Below are 20,508 nucleotides of genomic sequence, written 5' to 3'. Positions count from 1 at the left end.
CCTGTTATCAGTATCATAACACGTGTTACATAATCATCCTGTTATCAGTACAATAAAACCATAACATAACTACCCTTTCATCAATTCCATAACGTCCTATACAAATGTTTTTTAAACAGTTAATCAATCAAGGCAGAGCTGTGATAAGCAGATTGCACTCATATTTAAGAATGTCTCAGACATCAAAACCTCATGACGTCACATACTTAAGATTGCATTGTCAAGGCAAAGATTTGACTAATTAGCTGGAATCAAAATTTGCGCCAAAGGCACTCGTTGTCAAGTCCCCAACAGAAATTGTTGGCTTTTTTGTTTCAATATGAATAAAAATAAAAAAAATAAAATAAAATAAAAAAAAAAAATTAAAGACGAGGCAAAATCAAAAACCGTTTAACCGATTCACTTAAAGTTGTTTACGTGTATATATTTACTTAAAATATATCATTTGAAACCGTAGCGAAATGGTTGAAAAAGAATACACAAGTTAATGAAGTTATGGCATTAATTAAGATAACGTAAGTGGAACTTTCCAGACAGAGCACATTATCCTCAGCGTAGAAATAGTGACCGTATACTGATCACACAGGTGTTGATGTAAACAATTAAAAACAAACAAAAAAGGTAAACAACCCGCCTCTATACTAGCGATGAGAGGAAAATCCTATTGGAAAATTTTATTGTGAAGAATACTACTTCGATTGTATTAGATGACCTATAAAATCACCAGAAAGGGCAAAATGTGTGTAAAATCAATAGAAGATATTGCGCAGATGGGTGGTCCCGCCCCACCTAAACCTGACAAGCCATACGACCACGACAGTGTGCCAGCCCACCTCAGCCATCGTCACTCTCTCCCCGGCAAGTATCAAAATCACGATTTCATTCCCAATTACTAACTTTGCTTAATTTTCCGAAGCTGATGTGCGTCAATGTGCAGATAAAATCCGAGCCAACACGAAGCGTGCTTGGAGCGCCTAGCCAGGGAACAGCCTGCGTGCTCCACATACTTACAGCTAATGCTTTCGTTGGGAGTGATTGTATGAACCTAGCCGAATCGGCTTTTATCCCATTGATTGTATGACGAAGAAACAATGTTATTGTTGAACGTAAACCAGACTGCACAGACATAGAACAAGACCTACCAACAATCGCGAGGCAGAGGACCGATATTTTTGCTGTACCACTTCATAAAGTTTGACGGGAGTGGATTGATCTTCAGACAATACTTGCTAGTGGTTTAGGACAGGAAGCAGCCGTGTATAGTAATGTTTGGGTTGTAGCGCCGAATGTCCGTTGGTCATCTCTCTGGACAGCGCTGGTCATCTGAGGGCGTGAGCTATACGTTACAGTGAAAATCCGATATTGTCCGAAATGGATCGAGACGAGCTTAAGATACAGGTGGAGAGTCTCAAGTTCCACCGTGACGTGGAACGGCTGAAGGTGTCCGAGGCGATCAGGCAGTAAGTATAGTGACGTCACTGTTGAGTGTATCATGACATCACAGGATATGATGTCACAGAACTGGATATTCGCCAAAACCTAGTGGTAGATTTTCTACCTTACCATTGGGTTTGATGGATGTTCGCCAAAACCTAGTGGTAGATTTTCTACCTTACCATTGGGTTTGAAGGATGTTCGCAAAACCTAGTGGTACATTTTCTACCTAAACATTGGGTTTGATGGATATTTGCCAAAAACATAGTGGTAGTTTTTCTACCTAAACATTGGGTTTGATGGATATTTGCCAAAAACCTAGTGGTAGCTTTTCTACCTTACCATTGAATTTGATATATATACGCCAAAAACCTAGTGGTAGATTTTTTACCTAAACATTGGGTTTGAAGCAATTTGTACTTGTTTCAGCTATTTACCTTACGAAAAAATATATAAACATAAAAAATATCAGTGTTCAAATATCATAATGATTTACTTAATACTACTGTATATTACAAAAGTCATACAGTATGAAAGTTATGAAAGAGTCAGAGAGATCAGAATGTCTTAACAAAAATGGCGGTTTTCGACATATTAATGCCTATGGCGTTCCTATGTAGAATCCAAAAAGTGAATTCATAACGTGTCAATCTTATACCTTAAGTGGAAACGTGATAGGCTATATATATTATATATATGTATTACTTTGGTAATGATGACGTCACTTGGCATACGTTTTCAGTGGTTGATAGGGACGTCACTGTGTAAAGACACTCGGTTCATTGTGTGTCAGAAAAGAAACGTCACGTGGTTAAATGGTTTAGTAAGGTTCTCATCCTTATCAGAATTAAAAGAGTGACGTCATTTGATAAAAAGTGTACTGATATCTTGATAAGTTTTGTTGCCTGTGGATGTCTAAATGACACCTGTTAACGTATCCATGGATACAAATTTTGTTGCGTCGTATTTTTACCACAAAAGTCGGCATTGGTCTCTTGCTGCAGTATCTGACTTATAAACAAATATTAATATCGGGATAAAATATTTTATTATTACATCTTTAGTTTAAGACAAGGTTATAACATTTTCATTAGCTTATTTATTTATTTAGTTATTACGTATATTTGGAACTAAGGATCTTTATGGTTTGTGATTATGCCGTCCGCGTTTTGTTTTTGTTTTTTAATTTGTTTTCCAAAACACGAAGAATTTGTATTAATGGTATTCGTAACACAGATATGAATATTTTGTACGAATAGTCATTCGGTAAGCAATGACACCTTGATTCGAGGTGACATTTTAATCGAATGTTGACCCAAGATCCATATACATAAATGTAAATATTTAACAGCACTCTTCCGCCACTTGTCGCCTTTTTTCACACGAAGTATTCTTTGTAAAACCTTTATTTCCTATCTATAACCGTGCTCTACAGTACCAAACCGCACGCGCACCCATTCCTCAAAGTCCATTCACATCAAACCTTGTCCACACCCTGTAACGCACGCAATCTCTAATCGAGAACAGCAGATAGCGTTAAGCAGAAGATACAAGCTGCCTAAAACACTTCGTTATCCAGGACAGACCGGTCATTCCATCATGTTGTCGTTAATCGGATCATCTGAAACCGCAGATTGTTGTTATAGCGAAGAATTTGTACACAACTGTATCATCCCAAGTCGGTACAGTATTGATCCGCGTGTAAACAATTGCCATTTCTGTAAACTTCAGAACTGTCGTTTTCATCAAACCTAAATTGATAGGAATTTACATATAGATGACGGGACTGTGAACATATTGATATTACTATAAGCGGTAAACAGGTTCAGGGCCCCGGGGAGGGATAGTGGCGTCATAGCGCGGAGTGATTTTAAACTCCAAATCTCAGGGGTAAAACGGTTCATTAAGCACGTTTCTAGGCCAGAATGAGATAGGAAACTATTGTATTACACTCGCGCGAGATAAAATGCTTTAAATCATGCTTAAAGGCTTATCACAAAGTACGCTATAATTTCAATCATTGATTCATTTTGAAATGAATGCTACCTCTTCCTCAAACAAGGTGTAGATATTTGAATTGGCATTAATAATATTACTCAACAAGGCCATATAATCACACAGTCACACTGGCCAGTCGCATTGGTCATACTCACAGACTTCCAAGTCACATTGGTCACTCTCACAGTTACGAAAACAGACACCACAGTCTAACTATCAAGTCACATTGATTGTTTTCACAGTCAGAAGCACGTTGACATATCCAGTCACACTGCCTAGTCATACAAACCCCACAGTCACACTGCCTAGTCACACAAACCCCACAGTCACACTGCCTAGTCACACAAACCCCACAGTCACACTGCCTAGTCACACAAACCCCCAAAAACACATTGCCGAGTCACATGAACCCCACAGTCACACTACCAAGTCACACAACCCCCACAATTTCACTGCCCAGTCACACAAGCCCCACAGTCACACTACCCAGTCACACAAACCCCCACCATGACATTGCCAAATCACAAAAAAACAGTCGTGGGTGTCGTGGAATGATTTTAATACCGTCGTATGTATAGAAAAACACATCGATTATTTTTCGACATACCAGACTAATCAGACATACATGCCATCACATATAATACAAATCTGAGTCTCCAAACATTTCTCAGTCATATTTGTAATTACCGGGTTCATGTGACCTCAAGAGATCTCGCGTGACACGGGACCACCTTCCGCTGAAAACAGTCTCCTGTGAGACTTATAATCACGTGATTCACATTACAAATATGGCGGAGAAAAGTTTGGAAACTCAGACGACAGACCTGTTTATGTGTGGTGACATGTCTGCATGGTCAGGTATGTCGAAAAATAACAGATGTTTGTATATGTTTGTGTTTTCTTTCTACACGACCGTATTCATACATTTGTACGCTAAAGTGCTGATCTGATGTATATGGCGGCTTGACTTTCTACATCTTTATCAGGCAGGAGTTCTGATGTTATTCGGACAATATCAGATTTTCGAAAGGCCGATGAAACATCAGATACCTTCCGATTAACAAACCCCACAATCACACTACCCAATCGTATTGGCCTTTCCAGTAATGCTTACAACTCTTTAAATGGTTCATAAGCACACTTTATTAACTTGTCTGACGGACAGAGTAGCTAGACATGTCTGATTTACGGGACCGGACTCCTTAATACAAATTCACTTGAGATAATAGTCTGAAATTTACGAGATCTACCATTATGAAATCCATTAGATTTTATAGAATTGATTCACCTGGGACAGTTCTGACTCTGCTCTCTCTATATATATATAAATTGTATATTCTACGTGAGGACACAATACAGATGCGGCTTATACTATACAGGGTTAGCACGGGCCTTGAGAAAGTCTTGAATTTCACCTTGGGCCTTGAAAAGCCTTGAATTTCACCTCGGGCCTTGAAAAGCCTTGAAAATTTGTTGACAGCCTTGAAAAAGCATTGAATATTAAGGTTTCATTATAGGATAAGTGAAACCCTGGCCACTGATCATTTGGATTCCACTTCGTCCATGTCGCCTCCCCTACAGACGTTAATAATTACATTATTATGTTCCATGTCAAGTTGTATTTTTATCAAGGTGGATAGTTATAAGTTTCCTTTTTGTTCTCTTGTTCCCTCTCAAGATGACTTAGATGACGGGTAAAATGGGCCTTGAATATTTAATTAAGACATTGAAAAAGCATTGAAAAGGCCTTGAATTTGATTTGACAAAATCCGCATGAACGGTGCTATATTCTTCCGCTAAACTAAAGATTGAAACACAGTGACATATTGATGTGAGTATTGAACAGTTTAAAGAATCAAAACGCTATGCCCTAACCAATGTTGTAAGCGGTGCTTCAGGCAAGGTCATATGCAAATCTAACGCAAGAAATACAATGGAAATGAAATTCCTGTGTAAATACCTGAATCAGCTTTCTCTATTTTTAGCAGACACCAAACCAATAAGAGTAGCGGTTCTATCGGATGGAAAATTAATACATACTATTGGTTTCCACGTATCAAATGGATAAATGTCTGACTTGAGTTTCATTTCTGAACGTTTTATCAGGCTTACGGTGTGAATAGCAATTGTAAGGTATGGTTTGTAAAGCTCTTTGGACTCAACGACACTTCAATTGATTACAATCAATCCAAGTCGACACATTCCTGGATCCATGCAAGGTCACTGCGCTCATATTTCTTCCGATATCCAGCGTGACGTCATACATTCGTGTGATTCGGTACATTATCTGTCGAGTTCTATGACACAGGGACTTGGCCTGTTGGCACAAAATCCCGACCAACGGTTTGAATATATAGTTTTAACCGTGGACAGAGAATGGTGCCGAGCCCCTGTGAGTTACGTAAGTTGCCAACATTTAATGTGTTTTTGATTGACGTTTCTGTTGCTTGAATTATCATCCGAACAAGTCATTAACGACGTATGCTTTAAAATGAAAACAAACTCCAAACGCGTAAACAATTAAACAATGCAGCAGCACCTTGATAGACTGCCATCATTTTCGGGTTACATTTTTGCATATACATAAAGCTATTTTGAAGGACGTTTGTACGGGAAATTGAAAATGAAGCCCTGGTTTAATAAAATATACATGATACGAAAGGTATTACATCTCTAATTACTGAAAAGATAGCTTTCTATCACGGCTAATATTTTTTTATTGATCTGGAAACATCCATTTAATACAAACCTCCACCTTGAATATCGAACAAGAAGAAGTATTTATGGTAAGCGATACCATATGAAACAAGATCGCCCTAAACACAATAAGAGGAATACCGTGGGTTGAAGAATTTACGAGAATCGGTGGCACGATTGTATATAGGATGGCGGGCCTAGTCTGGGAGTTTGGAGAGAGGTCGATTTGGTGTAGCGATAATGACAAACGGCGCCAGTTCACCTCGAAGTCATTTCAGGTCAACCTTCCCATGACATATGGAAAACTGAAGATACTTGTCCTTCAGGGTTCAGTGCCATGAATCATATTTTAATCAAGGTCTCGGGAACTGTAGCATATGTCTTAATTACCTAATACAATCTCTGTTGTCATTTGGGGAAAATCCAGCCCCGCCATGATGAAAAACGTCGCGTTGATAACATATTTGTCCTTCAGGGTTCAGTGCAAGTCCCAAGGGCTCAAACCTTATGTTTTGTTATCATATAATAATCATTGTTTGCGCATGCATGAACAGTATTAAAAACAATGAAAATACATGTAAATCAAATGCACGTACAAATATGCTTTTATACCCTGTCTCTAATTTTTTATTTATTTTTTTTTCTGTTGTGTCTATATATTTGGCCATTTTCTATTCTCTAAAAAACAGGGTTATCAGCTATATATCTGACCGGTCGGTCATTGACTAGCACAACATAAATCTCCAACTCATTACAACGTAGCTCGTAAAGGCATTCGTGTCGTGGTGGTAGTTTACTGCGCAGATGTTAAAATTCACAGGCTTATAATGTTTCGCGGTTGTCCAAGTCGGACCTAGTACTCGGGAATTACATTTCTTGCAACAACGCCTTTGTAGATATTCTGCAGCAAACGCATATATGCCTCTGTGTAATTGAATAAGTATTCGCTGGGTATTTATTTTCCCGCCATGTTTATTGACCGCGAATTTCGCAAAATTAACTCGTCCGCGATTATTACCAATTACACAGTGTATTACGCATTTGATTATGGACATTTAACAAAACAAGAAAACCAAACAATCTTTGTGGTCATTCTTCCTCGTTAACGAAGAATTTTTCTCCGGGACTAGGCAAAACTGTATTCCAAAGATTAACACACATGCACAAAAGGGCAATATCTTTCAAGAGTTGTCGCTCCATATGCTAGGTGGCGCTATAGATCTGTATCCGTATACAATATTTATGGCACATTCCATTACACTAAATAGGCCAGGGCGTGTTTGTACAGTGTACCATAGACTTGCATGGTTCAATTTATGTCGACCTAAACCAGATTGTGTCCAGGAATGTCCGGAATTGTCCTGTTAACAACGGTCAGTGGTCTACCCTTGTCGATTCCGGGATGAGTATTGATCCGGATTTCCTAGTCATTGAATCAGGCGTGCTAGAACAATTTCGACCCTTCATTCTCCAACACGGGACAATACAAAAACTGCCACAAACAATATACTTAAAGTTCTACCGTAAACATCTTTAATCAAACCCTGCCAAACATCATTAATATCCCCTGCCGTATATGTCGCAATAAATCCATGCCACGCCATTTTCTCGGTCAAATATTGATAGTATATACCATGTGTTTGTCGATATTTGTTTGTCGAGACAATACAAACAAAAAGTTTAAATACGATAGAAATGGTACATTTAATTAAGTGTTCGGTAATTTATAATTATATACATGTTTAAGCGATGTCAGTGGATTGAGTGACCCTATATCGAGATTTCGCTGTAGTGAAAAACGAGGAAAATTATAATGAGGTTTTTATATTAAATGAAACAATATGGCCATAACAATAGGGTTTTACTGTAGAGTGAACAAACATCGGGCATTATATCGAGGTTTTACCGTGTAAAAAGACGGCCATCCTATCGAAGGGAAGTTTTACTTGAAAAATACAGGGGCAATGGCGTTATATCAAGATTTTGGTGAGCGCAGTGCATGTGGCCAAGCAAAATTAAAACGAGTCGAATCCCTCAATATTCGGAACAGGCCATTCGGAAACGCCCGTATGTGGTTTTTACCATTGACACAACGCAGAGTATTATTATTATTATATATATGCACTGTACTCTTTTCGCGTAATAGCAAACATTGACCAATTTACAGTTTAAATATTGGTTCTTTCAATACTTAAAAGTGTTTGTTAAAGCCTGACACTGATCGAGGTATTCTGTCAAGCATGATATACTACAATGTAAGCAGGCCATCCGGCGCTTCCAGCACGTGCTCGAGTTAGATTAAATATTTTTATGGGATTAGACAGGGTGATTGGCTGGGCTGGGTCGTCTTTAATGCTCCCCCTTGTGGAAATGAAGCAATATTTGTCTCCCTTATTGAAGCGTTTATACATGTTTCCATTCTCGTTCATCATCGACAGCTAATCAGGAATCCCATGCGGACTATCCCATCAGCATTACTATGTGTTTTCCGCGTGATGCCCGTAGGCCTTGACCACAAATGCCCCAAAGTTACACTCAGTTAATCACTTTTTTATATCCAGTATGAACTCTGAGTGCACTGACAATACATGCAGTATTGGTTCAGTGCACGGGTGACTTCAGATGTTAGGTACGTAGTGTAGCCGTGTTGTTTTTGTGGAAGAAGAAACTTGTAATGTATATCGTGAAATCATTTCCCTCCTTAAACATATAGTGAATACATTTCTCTTTCGAAAGATAAAGCGAATATATTCCTCTAAGTAAATGTGGTTTTCGTTACACCTAGGGCTATTGTGAATATTTTTCTTTCGTGAAACTTTAAGTGAATATACAGCGTGTCAGTGTACAGTTGTATTTTATTCGTTATATGTATAAGAATATATTCCCTCGCGAAACTTGTAATGTTTTTTTATTGTTTGTTTTCGTTTTTGTTTTTTTGTTTTTTTTTAATCTACATGTATAACGAATATATTCTCACATGAAATAGATAGCAAATATATTTCTCTTTCGAAACATATAATTTTGCCCGTGCAACCTATAGCGAATATATTGCCCTCTAAAACATATAGAGCATTTCTTTTTCGTGAAATTTCAAATGAATATATTTGCTTCCTGAAACCTAGCGATGATCTATTTCTCTGGTGAAACGTTTCTTGAATTTATTTCACGTGTGAAACCTTAAGTGAAATATATCTCTTTCGTAAACTCTATCTTGAATATTTTTTAAATAGCATTTCCCTAGTGAAACTTATAGTGGATATATTTCACTCGTGAATGTTTCAGTGATTCAGAATATATTTATTTCCTGAAACCTATATTTCATTTTAGAAACTTATATCAATTATATTTCGCCGTGCAATATGTAGTGAATACAGTATGACTCCCTCATGAAACCCATACTTAATATATTTCTTTCGTGAAAACTTGTAAATGTATTGATTTCGCATCTTTTGTAAGTTTAATTCTATAAGTTCTAATAAGTGTCAAAGCAACTCCATGTTAGACGAAAACCATACAATTAAACTAACTGGAACTTTTCTTCCTAAGTTGGAAGAAATGAACTACTCCATGTAGCTCAGTCGGTTATACGCCGGTCTTGTGACCTCATGCAGGTGAAGATCCGAGGTGCGTTGTTCGACGGTCTCCACCCGTGTCGGGTTGTACTTCTCGAGAAGCTGAGAACGGGATGGTCTGTCGCCGTGTTGTCGTAGTTGTGTCCGTTGGCAAGACACGTTACCCTACTTACTATTGGGTGGCATGTGACGGGCCATTCGTATGATGCTCAGTGAAGTAGTCACCAACTACTAAGTGCGAGTGCGTGCTGTACTAAAGAGGGAACCCCTTTTAAGATAGGTACAGCGTATAATGGAGGGAAAGACAAATATGATCTGAGGGACCCGTAAACAATTAGTACGGGAATGGGGGGGGGGGGGGGGGGGGGGGGGGGGGGGGGGTATGCTCACACATTGTAATGAGTGGGGAACAAAGGGACTCCAATTTATAGGATATACTTATTAGTGTCCTTATACAATTTATTCTCATATGACAATCCTAATTATTTTAAAGGGTGATGTCACCTTTCCTCATAGTCTACATACGGACGTAAAAGTAAACATAATCAAATCCTTTATTCAAAATGTGTCCAATTTTGAATTGGTGTTATAACATGCAAAATTCCACAGAAACTGATAACAATAAGCTCTCTGTTTCCTTCAAAATAATGTTTTATAAACACATTCTGGGAGAGATTTAGTGATACAAGTATTATAAACAATTCAGTTTTAAAACTTTTTAAGCGATATCAAATGACTATGTCACCCGTATGTATTGGGATAATAGTAAGTAATAGTATGTTCTACTCAAATACGTGATGTATTCAATACGTCCCTCATGCATGTTGTTTTATGTAGAAGGCTCCCAGACAAAAAAGTGTAAGTTTTGATATACAATGTTTTAGGTTTATGTAAAGGGACCCTAAAAGCACTAGACAATAGGTTGATTTAACCATATTTTTAATGTTCAATATAACAACAAGGATAAGGCACAAGTTATCTCAATTTAGAAACGCCTTCTCCCAAAATACATTGTACATGTATATCTATAACATATCTACAATAATATACACTATCACCAATTAAGTTTTCTAGAGTTAGATATTTGTTAAGAAAAAGAGAGCTGTAAAGCCAGGAAGAAGAAAACAATAACAAACAAAAAAAAAAAAAGGGGGGGGGGGGGGGGGGGGGGGGGTCTATTGAAGTGAATTATTTTTAAGTGACCCTAGAACCGATTACTATTTTTAATATAGGTCTGTACGGATTTAAAAATATATCCGTTTTGCTCGTCTGACAGGTTTGGAGAACCACAAAGAACAACATTGATTGTGATATTACAATATGGAGAAATGTTGTTGAATAAAATTTCACGTTGTTCACAATAGGTGTAACATACAAACTGCTTATTGTTTTAGGTAAGAGATTTGGAGGTCACCTCACGGGGAAAACAGTGACGTATTCCATCAATCAATACAACAAACTACAATATCTAAAGCATATGATTTGATCGAAATACGATAGCGTCTGTGTTGCTAAGCAACGCTAACCAAGTGTATCCAAAAATGTTAGTGTAAGGTGTTTTAAAATGTTACTCGAGAGATCGATACCAACAGATTGACGAGAACCGGTTGATTCTCTCTCTCGTGTGAACAGATATGAAATAAGGATGATGAATTTGTTTCATTTATTTTCAAATAGGACATAAGTCCTACAAACAGATAGCTACGTGTTATTCTCTGACGAAATCAATACCAGAATCCGATCGGTGTGTTGCCATGCTTCCTGGGCAATCTAGCTTTACAGAGATTTTGTGTCCGGGCGCCAAAACCCCTCTCCACGTATACGCCATTCGCAGACTTCAAGATTTTAAGTTAAACCGTTGGGAACTTGAATATCCATGATCTTTTCTTCTTACTATAGGAAATGAATTTCACAAGCAGTGTTTACAAATAGCAAGAGAAGATCCGACATTGATTTATTGGGAAGCGGTCGACTTTTATTTAGGAATTATTCACAGAGTATTTCAGAGACCTATTCATCTCTCTGTTCTAAGTAAGGCGAGATGTAGAAGCACGTGCGACTGGTTAACTCTAAATATAAAAGACACGTCCAACGTGACGTCAGAGGTACTAGCTTGAGAGTTTCTAATCGAACACCTAACCAAATCTGACAGTTGATATAAAGGGGCGCACTTGATTGTTGACCAACTGTGAATTCCCTATAGCTTCCTTGGTGTGCTAGAAGCGAGAACTTTGGTTCTTCTCTGAGACATAACACAATATAAAAGGTTCAGTTAAGTTTCGAATTCCCAGGGCAGAAAGCTATAGCTGGGGCAGAGCACGGACATTAATCTAGACTTGGTAAAATCGATGGACTGAGTGACCAACCACACCAAGAACCGTTTTGGCCAATCGCGGGCAAATGGCTGCCATCGACCGGGTTCGGAGATGGCCAAACGAACAGCGGTAAATTGTAAGCAAAGTTGATTTCAAACCCAATCTATTTTAATTATGTAGCTAGCTTTGAAATATCTAATTCCATGAAACAATTATTGCCAGGCGTAAGTGTGAACGAATAGCCATGGTAATTCTGATTCAAGTAAAACATCGATATATAGCCTTTATAGCTAGCTTACCTTATCGTAAACGTCTTATGATACTTCTTGTATAAAGTAATGCCTATATCTAGCTCTCCTGTGAGGCCTATATCTAGCTCTCCTGTGAGACCTATATCTAGCTCCCCTGTGAGACCTATATCTAGCTCTCCTGTGAGACCTATATCTAGTTCTCCTGTGAGACATATATCTAGCTCTCCTGTGAGACCTATATCTACCCCCCTGTCAGACCTATATCTACCTCTCCTGTGAGACATATATCTAGCTCTCCTGTGAGACCTATATCCATCTCGCCTATATCTAGCTCCCCTGTGAGACCTATATCTAGCTCTCATGTGAGACCTATATCAAGATCTCCTGTGAGACCTATATCAAGCTCTTCTGTGAGACCTATATCAAGATCTCCTGTGAGACCTATATCAAGCTCTCCTGTGAGACCTATATCAAGATCTCCTGTGAGGCCTATATCAAGATCTCCTGTGAGACCTATATCTAGCTCTCATGTGAGACCTATATCTAGCTCTCCTGTGATACCTGTATCTACCTCTCCTGTGAGACCTATATCAAGCTCTCCTGTGAGACCTATATCTAGCTCTCCTGTGATACCTATATCTAGCTCTCCTGTGAGACCTATACCAAGCTCTCCCTTAAGGCCTATATCTACCTCTCATGTGAGACCTATATCAAGCTCTCCTGTGAGACCAATAGCTAGCTCTCCTGTGAGACCTCTATCAAGCTCTCCTGTGAGACCAATAGCTAGCTCTCCTGTGAGACCTATATCAAGCTCTCCTGTGAGACCTATATCAAGATCTCCTGTGAGACCTATATCACGCTCTCCTGTGAGACCTATATCAAGCTCTCCTGTGAGGCTTATATCAAGATCTCCTGTGAGACCTATATCAAGCTCTTCTGTGAGACCTATATCAAGATCTCCTGTGAGACCTATATCAAGCTCTCCTGTGAGACCTATATCAAGATCTCCTGTGAGACCTATATCACGCTCTCCTGTGAGACCTATATCAAGCTCTCATGTGAGACCTATATCAAGCTCACCTGTGAGACCTATATCAAGCTCACCTGTGAGACCTATATCTAGCTTTCCTTTGAGGCCTATATCTAGCTCTCCTGTGAGGCCTATATCTAGCTCTCCTGCGAGGCCTATATCACCAATTCTCTATTAACCCATAAATATCGACGGAACATTACAATGTACGTGTCCACATATGCAATAGTTATATAATTTTAAAGTTACAGAAAAAATCCTAGCATGTGTTTTCAGATCAAAAGTAGTCCTTTTTGTTAAAATATATCATATGCATTGAATTGAATTACGCTGTATATAGAAAGTTTGCAGTTAATAAACATTATCATATATCATATCATATTAACACATTAATCATTATATTTAGATGTTATTTAGGAAACTGGGCTGTACGTATTACATCAAGACCATACTTTGGATAAAGAGGGACATTATATCGAGTCTTGACGTAAAATAAACGAGGAACATAATCATATTATTCAATGCCTTACTGAGCGTATTTGTGAACGAGTGGCATTGTATCGAGGTTTTGCAGTAGCTATTATAGGTATGTAATTAGGATCTTGTCATGTTTTTTTCCAGTTTTACACTGTTCAGTAAACAGTGTATACATTAAGAGGTTTACCAACAAAGCATCAAGGTCCCCCGAGAGCTGACATGTGCTGCAGTAATTGTCTACAAGCTCCTTCCATTAATGTGTAGACCAATCATAGCTTGTGTCTGATGGCGGACACTTATATCAGAGTTAGGGCTGGGGGCAGTCACTTGGGACGAGTTGTCTCGTTATGTTAGCAATATGCTCCTTAATTTCCTGTTCAATGTATCTGTATTGACTCGCGTTCCCATAAATGGAGACCATTGACCTGTCTTAGACTCTATATAGGAGGCGGCGCGTTCGAATGTGTCTTAGATAGCACCATGCCAAAGATACCCTGTCGATATCAGTCTAGAACAATGAGGCGCGTTCGAACTTCGACTATAACTGATTTTTTTTTAGTTCGTTACTGATGTACATTTTTTGTAATTTGTCTTTTTTTACAACGTTTTAAATGTTACTTTGAGTTTTATCTACTCATTGCTTTGTCATTTTACAGGAAACTCTAACTTTATTTAATTCAATTAATATTGCGAAGCAACTTAAGTTATATAAACTTATATTAATCTCTCTAGCTGCCTCGGAAGATCGCGCAAGGGTCCTACTGTGAGAGGAAACCGGAGTACCCGAAACCCACGTGATCGGGTATTAACCCTATACCTTTCGATTGGAAATCGAACCCCGGTTCCCTAGATGAAATATGTGTTACTACTATATACTCTTCCCCGACCAACTAATTTTACAAAACATTTCTTGTTTAGTTTTACTCTCATGACAGTTTGACAAACACATTTTCTGAGTGTATTTGATATCGATTCACCAATTAAAAAAGTATCTGTATTGGTGCAAGCACGTGCCATGTGTTTGGGTGTTGACCGTTTTTAGAGTTTCATGCGCTACAGATATTGCATATATTTCAACGTTATTCTTCGACGATGTGCGTTTCATAAAAAAGTGCAATGTGACTGTTAGAATCGTTAACCCCTTCACTACATGTACCTGTACACGTGCTGTTTAATGAATTCGCTTCGTTTGTTTCTAAACCGAGTTCGCACCTCTTCTAACGAATCGATACGGTCTTATACAATGGAACGCAATTGAACTCCACGCGAGATTTCAAGATGGCTTTCGTCCCTACAAAATATAACCTTCAGCCTTTTTTTTTTTTTTTTTTTTTTTATTGCTTGTTTTGATGTTGTTTGGTAGAAGAAACAGAGCACATGTTTTAAACATACATGTCGGCATTTGTATCGCCTTTTTAAAATTAATTTCCCCTATTAACCTGATACAACGTGAACCGGCCGTGTAGTTGTTTTAGACAAAATCATATCTAAATAACATTTTGATTTGCTTATTGTTTTTTAGGTTACAAGCCTTCATTGAAGAGAATACACCGGAGGACGGTCTAGTTGTTACTCCAGATAAGAAGAAAAATCCCTGGACTGAGACTCGCAAGTGTGTGGTATTGTAGTGACGTCACGCGCGTGTGGGCGCGTTCGAGGAGGAACATCATGCGTGTATGTGTTTCTTCAGAAAAAAACTTGAAGCGACCGTGGGATATTCAATGTACATGATATCTAGTTCTCAGCAAACTATGAACGACATAAGTAATACTCGTCCACTGATAATTTGTACCGAAAATTATTATCATTTTTTACTACAAATAATCATTCCTGTTCCTATGAAATTCTCAGCAATGTCGCAAAGGTCACGTGACATGATTAGTTGATTGTCATTCCTGATGAAATTTAATATATTCCTTTTTATAACTTATTATTTCGGATGCGACAGATTGGTGACATTTACGGATTGTGTATATGTAAATATGTACTTAATTAGATAATTTAGTGTCATATAATATGTAGTTTAGTAGGTAATCAAGCTTTTGCATACCTCGTATACGTGTAAACTTAGCAATACTGATATACTATGGCATGTTTTCGATATCGCTGTAATATTTTATGAAAGCTGTTCCGTCGATAGACAGTCCAATATGGTTTAATAGTTTTGACAGGACAAGCAGATGCGTTCGAACAGCAGTGTGTACCTACATTGTGTAAACTTCAGCCATAAGTACAATGACTATCAATCATCCCATGAGCTAGCGTGCTCCTTATCGAACGCATCGATCTGCCCATGACGTCACGCCACCGCTGGAAGTGATGTTTTCTGCTTCTGGGATTTCCGTTGGAATAAAGAAAGAAGAGCAAAGCTCCATACAGGCTGTGAAGTTTCACTGTTTCGGGTCTGGCTGATGCGTTTAGTTTGTCTGTATTGAGTCAGTCACGACTGCATGACGTCATTTATTGTACAAGGTGGGATCATTAGTAATTTAGATACCGTGGTTATAAATAACGTACACGTAATTCAAATTTAGAGAAAATATAGTTAAAGTAATCTATAGATTATACTTTTGTATACAAATGATGGAAAATAAGAAAGTCTTGTGTACATTGTATGTGTAATATTGCAATACCCATTATGGTAAATACGGACTTCGTTCTTGTTGACGGTAAAATTGATTTTTTTAATGTTGTAGTATTTTATAAAGAATGCCTGTAGCATGGCGTTGTCCTGGTGCCACAATAAAGGTTTTATAAGGTATTTAAACCTTGTTATACTGCCATTACGTTCAAGCCTTTGTCAGAAGAAAAGAAAAAAAAACATTTGAAAATAGATATACATTTATCTGCGGTAAAGCGAGTTGGCAAATGTATTATGATAAAGACGAGTATTTCATAATAGTTTTACAAAAAATACCATATAATGCACGTGGCAGCTATTGCCTAGCACAAAAACATGATATCAAGATAAAGTGGCATTATATTGATGCTGAGAAGTTTCGAGTTTTTAATGATTAATGCTGAAATATCGAGCTTTAGTGACGTTATACGGAGTATTCAGTAACATCAAGGTTTAAGTGATGTTTGATCGATGTTCAGTGACAAGATATCGAGGTTTTGCATCATTTTATCGCGTTTAAATGGCAATGTATCGAGATTTTTATGGCAATATACCGAGAAAATTAAGTGGCATTATGTCGATATGTTATTGGCATTGTGTTTAGGTTGAAGTGGAGTTATATAAAGCTTTATATCGATATTTTAAGTGTCATTATGTCAATATCTCAATGGCATTGTATCGATATTTTAGTAGCGTTATATCAAGATTTGAGTGGCATTATGTGGATATTTTAGTGACAATGTATCGATATTTGAGTGGCATTACGTCGATATTTGAGTGCATTACGTCGATATTTTAGTGGCATTACGTCGATATTTTAGTGGCATTACGTCGATATTTTAGTGGCATTATATCGATATTTTAGTGGCATTATATCGATATTTTAGTGGCATCGTATCGATATTTTAGTGGCATTACGTCAAAATTGTATTGGAATTATATCGATATATAATTGGCATTATGTCGATATATTAGTGTCATTATATCAATATTTAAGTGGCATTATATCGATATTTTAGTGGCTTTATGTCGATATTTTAATGGCATTGTATCGAGGTTTTAGTGGTACTTTATCGTATTCTATATCAATGCATCATTTATGGAATACATAGGTTTAAGTGACGTTGAATTTGTGTATTTTTAATCAATTTAGTGACATCTATGTTTCATTGGCATGATATTGTGTTGAGCGGCATTATATGGATTTTTTAGTGCTATTATACCAAATTTGTAGTGGATTTAAGTAGAGGATTAACTACTGAAACGAGACAACCATTTGAGATACACGATATCTATAACAGCTGAATTTACTTACATCATGTGAAAACAGGTATAAGATGTAGTTTAAATTCAATGATTACTTGACCACAGTTCATACAATCTTATATAGAGAAATGCTTAAAATAATAATGGTATCTGAATGTTACTAATTTCTTTACAAATGAAATAAAGCAGGTTTAAAATCATTTAAAAATTTAAGAAAATACTTTCTAACGGAATAATTTAAGATAATTGACCAACTTATTGCTGACATTTTCTTCAACATTTTCCGGATTTGAATCAATTGCAATATCATCATAGTTGAAGGAGACTGATAGTATTCGCTAGCTGTATGGATAATTTTTCATATATGTAATAAAAATGCAATTTTTTTTGTATTTCTCACGTGTATAACTCAACTTAAACTATGAGAAAATTACGAAGACTGTACAGCAGTGTTCTCCAGATATCCTTTAAGGCTATGAAAATATGTATGTTTGTTTACTGACACCCGACCGTCCCAAATTTTAGGTGCCTGACCTAGAATATTGATGCATATTGTTTGTGCCATTAAGCCTGAAATTATGATGAAAACAAATATCTGTCTACCGATTCGAATGTCCAACATGAGACAAGTAAACATTCATAGTTCTTCATTTCATTTTTATGAATCTTACCATATTACAATATTCGAATCTAGCTAGTTTATAGATAATATTTGAAAAGATACAGAAACCGTGATTTTATCAATTTTTGTGAAAAACTTCAGAAACGTTGTTATTTTAAATTCAAATTTAGGTCGAGAACCCCATTTCATCTGTCTAGATTTTCAATTTACGTGCGGGAAAATAAAACTAATTAGAAAATACTGCAAACGTACTTAATTTGACACACCCAAATTCGTATTAAAACAGATAAGCGGAACGATGAATTAGCCCAACAGCAATGGTTGCCATAGAAATCAATGAGATAAACTACAATTCGCACAATATTAATTAACGGAATGTTTCCAGCGCGAAAAAAATGATAAAATAAGATTAACGCTAAAATAAGATTACCGCAAAAATATGTACGTTTACAGTAATGGTAAGAATTTTTCCAAAAATGCGAAGCCACTTAAATGTATTGCGTATTAGTCGGAACATGTATACAAGTGAATAGTTAGTACAGTGTTAGTGTCAACCTATACTCATACAAGCGGTTAATCCTAATCTTATACTAGTAGGTGTGTGTATGTAATATAGATAATAAAAACTAAATCAGTTATTGTTAAAACTAACAATGCTTACCAAATATTGCTATGGTAGAAAGTTAAGGGCAATGCTTAAAAAATCGCGAAAACTTTTTGTATCAGCAAATTTCATTCTAATGACTAATGCGTACGTGTCAGTTCTACACGAGCTAAGATTTTCTGGTTAAATTTATAATGATTCCTATGCAAAATAATCAATTCTGCAACAAAATACGTCCGTTGGGTGGTACTCACCGGCCCGACCCTCCTGCACAAGAAACCCGACCCCCTGAGGATATCGTCGGGTCAGCACAGTACGCCACCATCTCCGTATGCACAAAATGTATCTACCTGTATATGTATACGCCATGTGATGCAATGACCGAAAATAAAAATACTGTTACCAAATCTTTAATATTTTGACTATTGTTGTTGTTCTTTGTGTTATAGTTTTCATTCAATATCAGCTACTATAGTTTATGCCTGTTAATGTCAGTTTGAGGCGGGGTATCCTTGTAGTAGCTGCTGGCTAGGTCACTGGACAACATTCGGAGACACAACCAAGACAGCACGAGGCAGTCAGTGATAATATTATTATGGCCGGCTTCCTAAGATGTATATCTGAAGTGGCATTAGTCGGAAGCTCTACAGCGAAGCAAAGGATGATACGTAAAATGGTATTGGTACTTGAGTGGTGAACCGTTTACGGAACATTAGGCTGGCGATTAACACAGAAAATTAGCAGTGAAGGGGCCATACCTCTAGTAATGGGACATAACTCAAGTGAAAAGTTAAATATCCCATACCGAAACCTAACAAAACGTATTGTATTTTTTCCAGGTGTTTATGTATAACGTCCTCGCAACAGCCAGGCTCATATAACGTTTGGTTTGGTTTATTTTGTTTAACGTCCTAGCTAAGGTCATTTAAGGACGGCCTCCCGTGCGTGCGATATGCATGTGTGTGGTGAGTGCGTATGTGTGTTTTGGGAGGCTGCGGTATGTTCGTGTTAAGTCTCCTTGTGATAGGCCGGAACTTTTGCCGATTTATAAGTGCTACCTCACTGAAGCATACTGCCGAAGACGCCCAGCAGGACACCCCACCCGGTCACATTATACTGACAACGGGCGAACCAGTCGTCTCACTCCTAATATGCTGAGCGCTAAGCAGGAGTAGCAACTGCCATTTTTAATGACTCTGGTATGTCTCGGCCAGGAGACAGAACCCAAAGCATTCCTCACAGCGGCGAACGCTCAACTACAGGCCAAAAGTGAGGCATTGTCAAGGGAGACATTAGGAAGAAGAAAGCTGATAAGAAAGAAGAGAAAAGATAAGATCCCAAATTCAGTCGCCTCTTACGATCATGCAATGGGGGCAGCAGGTACAATTCTTACGCCCTACCTGCAGGGCATGGTCATATAAGGACTAACATTAAGTTATAGATATATATACATGTAACACATGATTAACGTATAGTGTTAATTCATCAAAACCCAACACATCTTCAATATAAGCATGCATATGTCGTATCGGATTACGTTTCTTGTGTCATGTGACTACTAATAGATAGAGAAACCAGACACCGAGACCTAACATTGAAAGGGACATAACTCTTGTGTATAC

General features: G+C 37.6%; 1 long non-coding RNA gene across 1 annotated transcript; it reads left to right on the top strand.

Annotated features, from left to right (window-relative positions):
- The first annotated feature begins 718 nt into the window (after window positions 1-718).
- LOC117337010 lies at window positions 719-19,302 on the top strand. Its single transcript, XR_004534738.1, has 2 exons — window positions 719-1,460; window positions 15,297-19,302. It is a non-coding gene; the product is annotated as an uncharacterized LOC117337010 (long non-coding RNA).
- The last annotated feature ends 1,206 nt before the right edge of the window (window positions 19,303-20,508 follow it).

The sequence above is a fragment of the Pecten maximus genome, chromosome 1, assembly GCF_902652985.1.
Source record: "Pecten maximus chromosome 1, xPecMax1.1, whole genome shotgun sequence".
In the NCBI taxonomy this organism is placed as follows: Eukaryota; Metazoa; Mollusca; class Bivalvia; order Pectinida; family Pectinidae; genus Pecten; species Pecten maximus.
This window is presented reverse-complemented; position numbering and strand designations above follow the sequence as displayed.